A 10,568-nucleotide genomic window follows, 5' to 3' on the forward strand; every position below is an offset into this window, starting at 1 on the left:
GCACAGCAGGAACCAGGGAGGATGCTGCTTGCTAGCTGGCTTGGTCTCTGGTCCATATTTAGCTAGCTCTCTTATACAGCCAGTGTCATCTGCTGGGTCCTCCTATATCAATTAAGACAATCAAGATAATCCCTTATAGACATGCCCGCAGACCAACACGATCTAGGAAATTCCTCAATTGAACCTTCTCTTAGATGACTCTAGGCTGTGACAAGTTGACAAAGCCAACCAGGACCCCTCCCAATCCAAAGCATCTTGAGCTCTTCCTTTGACAAATGCAATGACCTCTAATGGTATTCTCCAACATATTCCTGGACCCTACAGTCAGTTCTCCAACTGGGATATGTAAGTGCATGTGCATGCACATGCATGAGTGTGTGTGCATCAATATGGTCATAGTCCCTTTTCTCATTCCTTTTCTAAGACACCATTAAGAAAATAAAAAGATGAGCTGGGTGTGGTGGTACATACCTTTAATCCCAACACTCTAGAGACAGAGGCAGGGGGATCTCTGTGAGATCAAGGCCAGCCTGGTCTACATACCAAGTTCCAGGCCAGCTGGGGCTACAGGGAGACACTCTCTCAAAAAAAAGAGACCAAAGAAATAAAAAGATAAACCACAGACTAAGAGGAAATATTTGCAAAATGTATACATCTAATAAATGAATTCTCTCCAAATCATGGCAAGAACTGTAAGAAAACAGCAAGATGAATAACCCAAAGAGCTGGATAGACATGTGCTAGAAACGGTAACGCCAGGACCCTGCTGCTCTTCGGAACATCTGTTGATGGGACTGGTCTTGTCTGCCATCTAAGAACTCAGCTTCCAGATGCTGACTGCATTTCCAACTGATAATGCTTTTTGTTTCTTCAGTGCTCCACATTCAAGCCTGCTGTGCCACCCTGTCTACAGTGTTTATACAAATAATGCCATTTATGGTGAACACCTGCCTCCTAGGTGGTTGGAGTTTCAGTAGCCATGGCTGGTTATATAGCAGAAGGTGTATATATCACCAACCCAGGAAGGAACACTGACTTTAAAGTAGCCTCCCTGGGCAGATGCAATGTGCACTGTTGTTACATTTTGCTGGTAGAGGACAGATGTGGTCTGTGGATCCCCATGCCAGAAGGGAAGACTTAAAACCTGCACCTAGAGCCCTCCAAGCTCCCCCTGGTGTGTCTTTCTACCTGCTGTGTCCTTTGATTTCAAGTAATCATCACCATAGTATAAGTGCCTCTGAGGTCTGTGAGTCCTTCAAACAGGTCACCTAGGGTGGAACTTCACCAAAGAGGATGCACGAATGACAAATAGACACATGGGAAAAAGTTGAACACAATTAGGCATTACAGAAATCCAAACCCAAACCAGAATGTGACATTATTTCATATCTACCAGAATGGTTAAAGTCAGTCCAGTAATTCCACTTCTAGATACCTGTTCCAAAGAAATAAAGTTAGTGACATCTTATTATATTTCATGTGACATCTTGGTGTTTTTTCTAAGATCTATGACTTCTCCAGCCATGTGTATTTGATTACGTTTACAGTACCACACTTGAGTTCCCTCACACTGAGTGGGATTTTAGTCCAATTATGCAGCTATTGACTGCCCCCAAGATAAAATGCCATTACTGCACCAATGTTGTATGCTGTGCTGGCCACTGGAAGGCCATCAAGGACTGTGGCAATAGACTGAGTAATTTTGGGAGCCTCTTGGACCACCTTGGCCAGCAACTCAAAGGAAGGTATCTCCTGTCTGGCACTGTTTTGTGTTATGTAGCCTTTAGCTATACTCATGGACTCATGTAGAGATAATGTATGTGTAACTTGTCAGTGGGTTGTTGGACTAATGTTTCCCTCTGTTTTTTTTTAAACTAGCTAGGCATTATTTATCTCTCCTTTCTCTCTCTCACTGTCTAACCCTTCTGCCATGGTTTCTTCATTTAAAGTGTCCCCATTTTCCCTACCTTTCCCTTGATAATACCCATCTCCTATGGTCCCACCTCTCTTGAGCTCTTTCTTTCTCTTTATCCCCAAGTTCCTTGTATACCCTCCTTCCTTCCTCCCATTTAAATAACCCCATTTTTTTTATCCATTTCTCCATTAGTAATGCCTGTTGCCTGCTGTTCTCTCTCAGGTTCTTTCTTTCCCTTTACCTCTCTGGTTCATTTTCATTATTCTGGTTCCTGTAGTTATGTCTGGATACTCACTTAGAGTAATGTGATTTCTTACTATGTACAAAATATGCATCCTTATGTTTACAGACAAATATCCCAGTCACCACTCATCAAAGAAGTTCATTTTGTACCAGTTAGAGACTATTACCAAGTACCACAACTGGTCACAAACAGACATTGTCTATGAATTTCCCAGGCCTAAGTGACACATCTACAATGCAACCTCTACACCTAAGACTCATAGAGCTTCATAGAACAGGGGTAAATAAGAGGACACTAATGAATCTCTCAGCTCTCATTAATGAAGCTCCCTCGTGCAGCAGAGGGCCAGGAACACAAAAGGACACAAATGGCCAAAGTATAGAGATCAAGAGTCTGCTGAATGCCGGTCCTTGGACAGGACTTCTTTATTACACTTCACCCACCCAAGGCTCAGGGACCACTGAGGAAGAGCGGGTGGAAAGGTTGTAAGATACAGGGAGGAGGTGCATGACCTTACAGAAACTGAGTCCTACAAGCTCCTGAGAACCTGCTCATATGAGTCTATGGCAAGGGTGTCAGTATACATCCCATGCAAACTCAGGCAAACAAAAGACAAGCATAGAACTGGGAGAATGAGCAGCAGACCCCAATCTTATCTGAAGAAATATTGGCTTGGTGATTGCTGCTAGGTGAAAAAGAGCTGATCTTCCTAAAACAAGGGACTCTAGATAGGCTGACTAGACTCAGTGGATGGACTTGCACTGGGGAACGGCTGAGAGCACTGATAACACAGTGGGCAGTAACAGGGATGACAGAGTATATGGGCTCTGGTGGAGGGCTATGGGAGGGGACCAGTGGGGATGGGGGTGTAAAGATGATAAAGATTGTTTGATATGTTCTATAAGAAATACATAAAAAGTTCAATAAAAGCAAATTAAAAAAAAAAGACAGATCCACTCAGACTTGTATGGAAATATGTCTGGCAGCATTATTGATTTCAGTCAAGTTGGGAAACAGCTCATATGTCCTTTTGGCAAATGGAGAAACAAATGTTTTAAATCTGTTCAATCAAATACTGTGTTAGCTTTCCACATAACAAATACCTGAGATCATCAGACAATAAAGAAAAAAAGGTTTCTTTAGACTCTTAGTTTCAGTTATTCCATCCTTGACCCTGTCCTTTGAGGGCCTGTAAGAACACTGTACAGCATGCCGGGAACGTGTGGCAGAACAAGGTGTTCACCTCACAGTGGTCAGAAAGCAAAGACCAACGATGAGGTGATAATCCCTTCCCACAGCAAGTGAACCCAATGACACTTCCGCTCACTGTGCCTTGGCTTCTAAAGGCTCCATCAGCTCGCAGTAGCACGCTACACCATTTACACCATTCATGACTTCTCTCCTGTAGCACCCTGCATAGCACCTTGGGGCCCTATAAAAGCTAACCACCAGGGAAGTTTTCAGGTCAGTTCTAGTTTCTCTATGTCCTACAACCAAAGCCTGTTGTGTCTTCAACAGTGGCATCTTACCATCTTGTTGTATGAGGTAACCAAAAGCAATAGTAATATCCTGGGTTGTTTTGGAGGCTTCTGAGGCCCCCCAGACATATAACAATCAGGGGCCTTTCCCATTGTTTGGGCTAACTTCTAGTCACTTGTTGCAGGAAGCCCTTGGGAACGTCCCACTGTACTCATCTCTCTCCTCTCCTTTACAAGGAAGCAGGATTGTGATTCACAGTCTGAGGGTACAGTCAGGCAGCAGAAGCTGAGATGGTTGCTCACAATTGGTGCACAGTCAGAAGCAGAGCGAGATGCAGGCGGGAGCTCCACTCACTTTCTCCTTCATATTAAGCCTGGGACTCTATCCAAAGAATAGTTCCTCCACACCCAGGGTCAATCTTCCTACCTACGTTAAACCTCTCTACGTTAAACCCACACTGACACCCCCAAGAGATTTGTCTCCTAGATCATTCTGCATCCCATCAAGTTGATGATCAAGATTAATTATCACAATCACTAATTTGATATATTATTTTTACACACAGGATTTTACTATGTATCCCCAGCCATCCTAGAACTTGCTACATAGACCATCCTAAGCTGGCCTTCATCTCACAGCAATCTGCCTGCCTCTGCCTCTGCCTCCCAAGTGCTGGGATTAAAGGCATGTGACACCTTGCTTTGCTGACTTTCTTTTAATTTAATGTGTATGAGGGCATTGCATGCATGTATGTAAGTGCACCCATGTTATGCAGTGCCCACAGAGATCAGAGGAGGATGTTGGATCCCCTGGAACTAGAGTTAAGGATGGTTATTAGCCACCATATGGATGCTAGGAACTGAACCTCGGTCCTCAGCAAGAGCAGCCAGTACTCTTAACCACTGAGTCATCTCTCCAACCCTTTTTAAAAATTATTTCTTAAAAATAAGAATCTCAAACTTACATGGTGGCACATGGCTTTAATCTTCAATCCCTACACTCTGGAGAGGGTGGCAGGCAGTTCTCTATGGGATTGAGGCCAGCCAGGTCTACATAGTGAGTTCCAGGCCATCTGTGGCTACAGGGAAACCTTGTTTTTTTAAAAAAATAAAAAGATTCTCATAGAGCTGCCCTATCCCTTTGCAGACAATCACCTCGATACAAGTCAAAGCTGTTTCTTTATTTCAATAAGTGATCTGTGATGAAGACTTTCAGGAGCTCATTTGTCACCAAAACCTAATGGGCAAACATTGTTCCTGATATTCGCTAGGCACCTTAGCGAAAACTTTAATTTTCTTTATGACAAAGGCACTGTTCAAACTAGCTGAAATAGTGACTCTGGGAAGGCTAAGTTTAATAATGTGAGCTATGGTATGGGCCCAAAAACAAGACACACACAGGTTTCATCCCCTTCTTTCTCCTCTTTTCCTCCTCATCTTCTTATGTCTCTCTCTCTGAACATGACTAGGCTTCATTTGTTCTGGTGGCCATCTCCTCTCTCTCCCTCTCCTCCTGCCCTCCAAATGTGCTCCTTGATCCTTGATCCAGGAGCTTAGCACCTATTCCCAGGTCCCCTGCCACTTCTGTCATGTCTTATGCTTCAATCCCAGATTCCCAGAGACATCTCCTGGTTCTGGGTGGGCTTGTCTACCCTGGTCTTCACAACGGTGGCTGGCAGGGCAGGACTGCGTTTCTGAGATAGTGCTGTTTCTCTGAGGAAGGATGGACAAGCATAACAACTTCCAACACTTAGGTAAGCCCCGTAAACACAGAGGGACTTCAAAGCTTGTGTACATGCCTGCTTTGCTCCTGTTATTTGAGGTGGTGAGCCAAGAAGGCACTCTGGTGCCCAGGTATGCTGCAAGGAGAAAGGCAGGCTCAAGTGGGGCACTGTCCTTCCTCCACAATTGTGTTCCTGTGCTCAAGGTGGGCAGCAGATGCTGGAGGGAGCTCCCTCTCATCCCGTGTGTTTGAGTGAGGGATTCTGAGAGCTTGGCTTCCATAGGGGAAGGCAGAGTAGAGGGACAGCTGCTGGCCCACTGAGCACTACCTGCAGCCTGATGATTGTGCGAAGCTTCTTTTTGTCTCACCTAATCTTGTCTTTTTTGCTGTGTTACCTGTGACTTAGAGGCCTTACCCCAAAACTCGCCCACTCCAGTGTCCTGAAGTTTTTTCTGTGTATTTTCGTCTCCTAGTTTCAAGTCTTATACTTCAGTCTTCAACCTGTTCTGCGTTGACTTTTGTATATGCTCTAGTTTAAGTCATTTGTGTCTAACGTCCCCAGGAACATTTACTGAAGAGATTGTCCTTTCCTCTGTGTGTTCTTAGCACCTTTGTTGAAGATCATTTGTATGTGGATGCCTGTTTGCTTGTGGACTCTAGTCTCTTCTGTTGGTCTATGTGTTTGCTTTTAATCCCAGTATGTTATTTTATTTATTAGAACCTTATGGTATGTTGAAATCAAGTACTGTGATTCCTCTTGCTTTATTCTTGTTCAAGACTGCTTTGGCCCTTCAGGGTTTTTTTGTGACTCCAGAAAAATTTCAAGATGTTTTTCCTAGTTCTGGGAGGAATATCACTGGTCTTTTGATAAGAATTGCAATGCATCAGCAGATCGTGTTGGGTAGGATGGACATTTTTTAAATACTGAGTCTCGCAATCCACGAACACAGGAGGTCTTTCCATTTTTGAGGGTCTCCTTCAATTTCTTTCCTGTGTTTTCATTGTAGCAATCATTCTCCTCTTTGATTAAATTTATTCCTGGAATTTTTTTAACAATTGCAATTGAGTTTTTATTCATACGCTTCACTGTGGACATATGGAAATGCTGAATTTTGTGTGTTAATTTTTTATCTTGTGTCTTTCTTCAACTCATTCATTAATTCTCATAAATTTTGATGGAACCTTTGGGATAGCTTATTTATAAGATCATGTCATCTGCAAATGCTGACGGTTTGACTTCCTTTCCATGTTAGATGCTTTCCCACCCAATTTCTCTGTCTGGCTAGAGACTTCTTATGTTATATTTAATAACAGCGGTGAAAGTGGCTGTTCTTTCTTGCTCCAGATCTGAGAGAAAGTGTTCAGGTTTTCCCTATTCAGCACAATGTTAGTGGTGGGTTTGATGTATGAACTTCATAATGTTGAGGTATGTTCCTTGTAACCCTAATGTGTCCAGCATTTCTATCATGCTGCATATTAAATTTTATCGCATACCTTTTCCGTATAATTATGTCTAGTACATCTTTCCTTCTCTGCTAATTTGGGGTTTGGTTTGTTTCTGCCCCTTTACTAGCAGGTACAATGGTGGCTTGTTTATTTGCGATCTCTCTGGGTCTTTTAGGCTATAGGTCTTGATTGGTATAAAATTCTCTCTGATTGTCCTACACCCCACAAGCTTTGCTGTTGCATCACCTCCTTCATTTGTTTCATTTTCATTCTTTTCTTTGGTTGTTCATTAAGTTTCTTAAGCTCCATGTATTTGTGTAGATTCCAGAGTTCTTCATAACTGGTTTCCAGTTTCATTGCTGCAGTCAGAAAATATCCTCAGTATTATTTTGACTTTTTTTTTTTTATTGTTGAGACTCTCTTTCTGGCCAATCATATATTCGTTCTGGATAATGTATATCCTGCAGCAGCAGTTGGAGAGATTTCCATGAATATCTGTTCAGTTCATGTGGTCTAGGATGCAGTTTAGCTCTGCTGTTGTTTTATTGGTTGTTGTCTGGATGCTCTATCCTTTTCCGGAAGCTCAGTGTTACTGTTACTGTACTGAATATTACAATAACTTTAGGTCTGTCAACATCGGCCTTTTATGTTTGTGTTCCTTGATATTAAGTAGAAGCACTTTACGACTATTGTTTCTTCTTGCTGCATTGACCCTATATACCTTCTTTGTCTCCTTTTACTACTTTCTATTTAAAGCTTATCTTATCTGGTATAAGGATGGCTACTTTTGCTGTCTTTTGAATTCCATTCCCATGGAATGTCTTATTCCATCCCCTCACTTTCAGTTTCTGTGTCCTTAAAGAGAAGTGAGTTTCCTGTAACCAGCACACAGCACATAGTTGGGTCTTGTGGCTGCTGTTGTTGTCATCGTTTTAAGGCTTTTGTTGGTCTGCTTGTTTGCTTACTTTGACTCAAGTTCTCACTGTGTAGTGCAAGCTGACGTCTCAAAACTGTATCCTCTGGTCTCCACCTCCTGGGTGCCCAATTACAGATGCACACCACCACACCCACTCTTCAGTCTCGTTTGGGGTTTTTGTTTGTTTGTTTTTCATTTTATTTTATGGGTATACGTGTATTGCCTGCATGCACCCAGGTCGTGCAATCTTGTTTTTTAACCCACTCTGTCACTCTAAGTTTCTTAAATGGAAATTCAATCCATTTATATTTAAGGTAACTTGGGGGCGGTAGGGTCTTACCATTGCCACTCTGACCTCTGTCTACTATTTTAATTACAGTTCTTTCTCATGCTCTTCCTTTGTACTTAAGTAATTTACTTTTATATTGTGTTTTGATCACTTATTATTTTTGAGATTTTTGTTGTGCTGTTTTTTTCTTTGGGCAAACCACGAGATTTACCAAAAATGTTTTTAATTATAGAAGCCGTCTTGAAAGCACAGCAGCTTAGCAGTGATTATAAACATAGGCACAGAAACAGAAGAGAAAAGAAAAATACTAATAAAACACTGTATTGGGGCTGGATAAATGGGTCAGTGGTTAAGAGCACTTGCTGTGCAACCATGAGAACCAGAGTTCAGATTCCCAGGACCCATATAGCAAGTATAGCATTCTGCAATGGTCTGTACTTCCAGCACCTTCTTCTGGACTCTATGTATATGTACCTGCCCCCACACAGGTATACATACACTGACACAGGCATCACAAATAAATAAATAATAAATCAATAAATGAATAACCTTCTGAAAATTCTACCTTATACTTGATTCCTCCCCTCATTTTGAATGTTTGATGTCCTATTCCGCCTCTTCCAATGTTGCCTATCTTTTAGCATACTAACGTAGTTACGTTTTAAAATTACGTTGTTTTCTAGTTTTCATATAAAGATATAAATATTTGGGTTATGTGGTTTCTATCATCGTTACTGTTGTACAATTACTCTTGCCAGTGAGTTTCAACCTTATTACTCATACAGCATCTTTTTACTTCAGTTTGGTGTAGTCCCTTTAGCACTGTTTGTAAACGGTCTGGTGGTAGTAAGTTCTGTTTTTGTTTATCTAGGAATGTCTGAAGAACTCATGCATTTCTAAAGCATAGCTTTCCTAGATGATGGATTCCTTCAGCACTGTGAAAGTCTCATCTCACTATCTCCCAGCCTATAAGGTTATTAGGAAGTCTGTTCTCAGGAAAACCTTGTATGATATTGGGGGGAGGGGGGCATCTTGCTTCTTTCAGGATCCTCTTTGTGTTTAACTTTGAGAACTTGTGTGGTATGTCTAGAGGTAGACTTAGTTGAGATGAATATGCCTGATGATCTTTGAGTTTCTTATTCCCAGATACCTGTATACTTGTCTAGGTTTGGAAAGTTTTCTGTTATTATCTCTTTGAATAAAATTTTTATCCCTTTGGTTTTCTCAGGTACTTTTTTGGATCCTAACAGCTCAGCTATTTTCTTTTCTAACTTTCTTATCTTTTGTATAATTTTTCAATTATGCCTGTCCTTATTTTTTTTAATTTTATGTATATGAGTGTTCTGCCTGTATGTATGTAAGTGCACCCATGCGTGCAATGCCCACAGAAGCCAAAAAAGGGTGTTAGTTTCAGACTGTTACAGATGGTTGTTAGCAGCCATGTGGGTGCTAGAACTGAATCTGGTTCTCTGCAGGAGCAGTAAGTGCTCTTAACTGCTGAGCCATCTCTCTGGCCTTTACGGTGTTTTAAAATTACATCTATTTATTTATTTATTTATTTATTTATTTATTTATTTAGTGGAGGGGTAGGGGTAGTGTTTAGGTATGTGCAACACAGTGTACATGTGGAAGTCAGAGAACAACTTATGGGAACTGGTTCTCTCCTCCCACCATGTGAATCCTGGGGATGGAATTCAGGTCATCAGGCTTGATAGCAAGTGCCTTTACTCTGAGCCATTTCTCTGACTCTGCTGTCTTTTAACTCACTGGTTCTTTGCTGAAGTTGATCCATTCCCTCTGTCACTAACACCATCTACTCTTTAAAATGCTCACTTAGTGGACTTTTCAGCTCAGGGATTTCTGATTCATGTTTTAATTCCTTTGTTGTTTCTATGACCAAATACTGAATTGTTTCTCTGCATTTCCTTGAAGCTCTTTGTGTTTCCTAAGACAACAACTTTTAATTCGTTGCCTAGGAGTTTGTCTATATTGACTGCTATATTATCAATTTCCAGTGCCTTATTTTTGACCATTGAGCAAGATCATTATCTCCTGGGAGTTCTTTATATTTGTTAGAGTACATTGTTATCTGTGTATTGAAAGACAAGGCATTTATTCCAACTTTGTACCTGCCTTTCCCTCCAGAAATTCTGGACATAGACTTTCTCATTTCCTCCTTGCAGATGGAGCCACTTCTGCTCTTTCAGCAGTCGACCACATCCTGAGTCCAGGCTTGCACAGGTCAGTCCGTGGTTGGGTGTTACTGATGTTTGAGTACTGGAAGGTACTCCGAGCCCAAGATTGTCCCCCAATCTACATTGGTATACTGTTCAGAATGAATTAGGGAAATATTCAAAAAGGGTTATCCATAGATGCGAACCTCCACTTGAGGTCAGGGTGGGCTGATATATCTCCTTCACAGTTACTAGACAGTAGTCAGATACACGAGATTTTTCTGCCTCTGGATCTCACCATGGAGGCTCAACCCCTGGATATGCAATAACCCTCTCTCTCTCTCTCTGCCCATGAAAATTTATTCTCTGTGTTATGCTTCCCT

This window comes from Nannospalax galili, unplaced genomic scaffold (assembly GCF_000622305.1).
Source record: "Nannospalax galili isolate Female #2095 unplaced genomic scaffold, S.galili_v1.0 scaffold7555, whole genome shotgun sequence".
Taxonomy (NCBI): domain Eukaryota; kingdom Metazoa; phylum Chordata; class Mammalia; order Rodentia; family Spalacidae; genus Nannospalax; species Nannospalax galili.